Source organism: Varanus komodoensis, unplaced genomic scaffold, assembly GCF_004798865.1.
Source record: "Varanus komodoensis strain SLA01 unplaced genomic scaffold, ASM479886v1 scaffold106, whole genome shotgun sequence".
Lineage (NCBI taxonomy): Eukaryota > Metazoa > Chordata > Lepidosauria > Squamata > Varanidae > Varanus > Varanus komodoensis.
Genome location: NW_025335301.1, coordinates 539202 through 541332, shown reverse-complemented (window position 1 = coordinate 541332; position 2131 = coordinate 539202).

Below are 2131 nucleotides of genomic sequence, written 5' to 3'. Positions count from 1 at the left end.
AGAGCTTTTGGAGTTGCTCAGAGATCGTTTTCTCCAAGTGAGTCCAAAAGCTCTGAGGCGGGCCGGATAAATCAGCATGGTGCGGGCCATAGTTTGAGGATCCATGCTCTAAACGCTAGGTTGTACAAAGCACCTGGTATGAACACTTACCTAGGAGTAAGTTCCATTGAATGGTGAACATACATGCCTAGGGCTACAGAGTAAATGAGAACCTGTGTTACCTAGTGGTTAGTATTGGGTTGGAACTCGGGCGATGCAGGTTCTGGTCTCGTTTTGGTTCTCCACTTTGCATCACTCACTGACTCTGAACCTTGCAACCTCACAGGGTTGTTATGAAGGTAAAACAGACAGGAGCAAGGCGATTCAGTCTGGCACCTCGCAGGGAAAAAGGTGGGATATAAAGGTACTTTACTTTTGCGGGAAAGAAGTAGCCACGGACAGGCTCACGGCGGCCTCGGCATGAGAGGCGCGCCGAAGGGGCCAGCTGGGCGGATTCTCGGGCGGAAAGGCGCGCGCTCCCTGTAAGCGTCCGACCGCCAGGGAGGCCCGCGCGCAACTCTCCCCAAGCGCTTCAGGGCTCGCACGGTCAGCTGCACAGTTTAGTCACAAATCGGCCATGTGTCCGCCTCAAGGATAACCAAACCGCAGCGGCGGCACCGTGGCCACGTCCCGCATTAAGGGACGAACCGGAGTCACAGCTCCCTCGCGAGGGGGCGACTGAGCAGAGCGGCCCTTTCCCGCCGGGGATCGGGCCCTGTGCGCAGATTCGTGCTCCAGCGTGGCTGAGGGGGGGGGGCGCAACTTCTGTAGGTCGCCCCCGCTCCTCGCAGCCTGACACGGGTCAGCGCGTCCCGCCATGCCAAGGGCGGCGCCCTCGGAGGCGAGCCCTCTGCCGCGCCCTGCCCGGCGCTGCGCTGCGCTGCGCGCGCCTCGTGCGCCAGCCCCCGGGACGGGCGGGCCACCTGTGGGGCGGCAGCAGCTCCGGCCAAATCCCCCCGGGCGCCGGCCCAAGCATCGACTTAGAGGGGGGCCACGTGCGCCCCTCCGCGCGCGACGCCCAGCGGGGCAGGCTCTCTGCGCGCGGCCGGCCCGGGCCGGCTGGGCCGGGCTGGGGGCCGCGCGGCCGCATTTGGCACGGTGCAGCCCCGCCGCCGAGCGTGACCGCGCGTGACTGGCCGCGCCGAGCGGGCCTCCGGCGATCCCCTTCCCTCCGGAGAAGCAGAACATTGCGAATTAGCCCCATTTCTCGGCCGATTTTCCACCGCCGGGAGGGCGCGGGCACCACACACGTGGTTCAAACCCGGCCTGATGCAGCGTGCCGCGCGGGGCGGCCGGCCCGGGGCCTGCGGGACACGCCGAGGCCCTTTCAGCCAGGCCCTCATTACAGGCAGCCCGCTGCGCAGGAAATACCCATGTAATTAAAATAATAGGGGAGCAAATTGGCGGGCCGTTTGTCACGGCGAGGCTCGGGGAGGGAGAGGCGCGCCGGGTCCCCTTCGTTCGCTCGCCCGCCTGCCTGCTCTGCCTGCCTGAAGCCCTTGCCGGCCTCGCAAGAGCCGCCTCCTCGCCGCGTCTTTTCCCAAGACCTGCCCCGGGAAGTGGGGTGCGTGGCGCCCCTTGGTGGGGAGGGGTGCTCCCAAGGGTGCGCGTTGGGGTCGAGGGGTTGAATCTCCTCTCAGGTGGAAAGCACAGCCCGGCCTCTGCATGCTTCCTCGGGTGCAGCGTCCACTGAGTTGGAGAAAGCTTACTCCTAAGTAAAGGGGCATATGATTCCCAGGGGCCTCCTTTAAGGGGTCGGTGTATGTCCCCCTTTTTAAAAGAACGCCTGCAACTTGTTTGCCGGCACGCTTGGTCGGAAACAAAGCCCATTAAGCTCGCCCGCAGGGCAGTATGCGCCTGCCTGCAGCTACCCGGTGCCGCCCAGCAGGTTCCCCTGGCCAGCGAAGCCTCTTCCCAGCTCTCGGGACGGACGGACGGTCGCCTCGCCTCGCCTCGCCTCGCCTCGCCGGACAAGGGCCGGAGTGAGCCTGCTGTGCTCAGCAGGGATGCGGCATGCATTGACTGCAGCCTCAGAGGCTTCCTCTCTTCCTAGTACACTTTAATTACAGTGACCTACCTTAAAGGGTTAGTG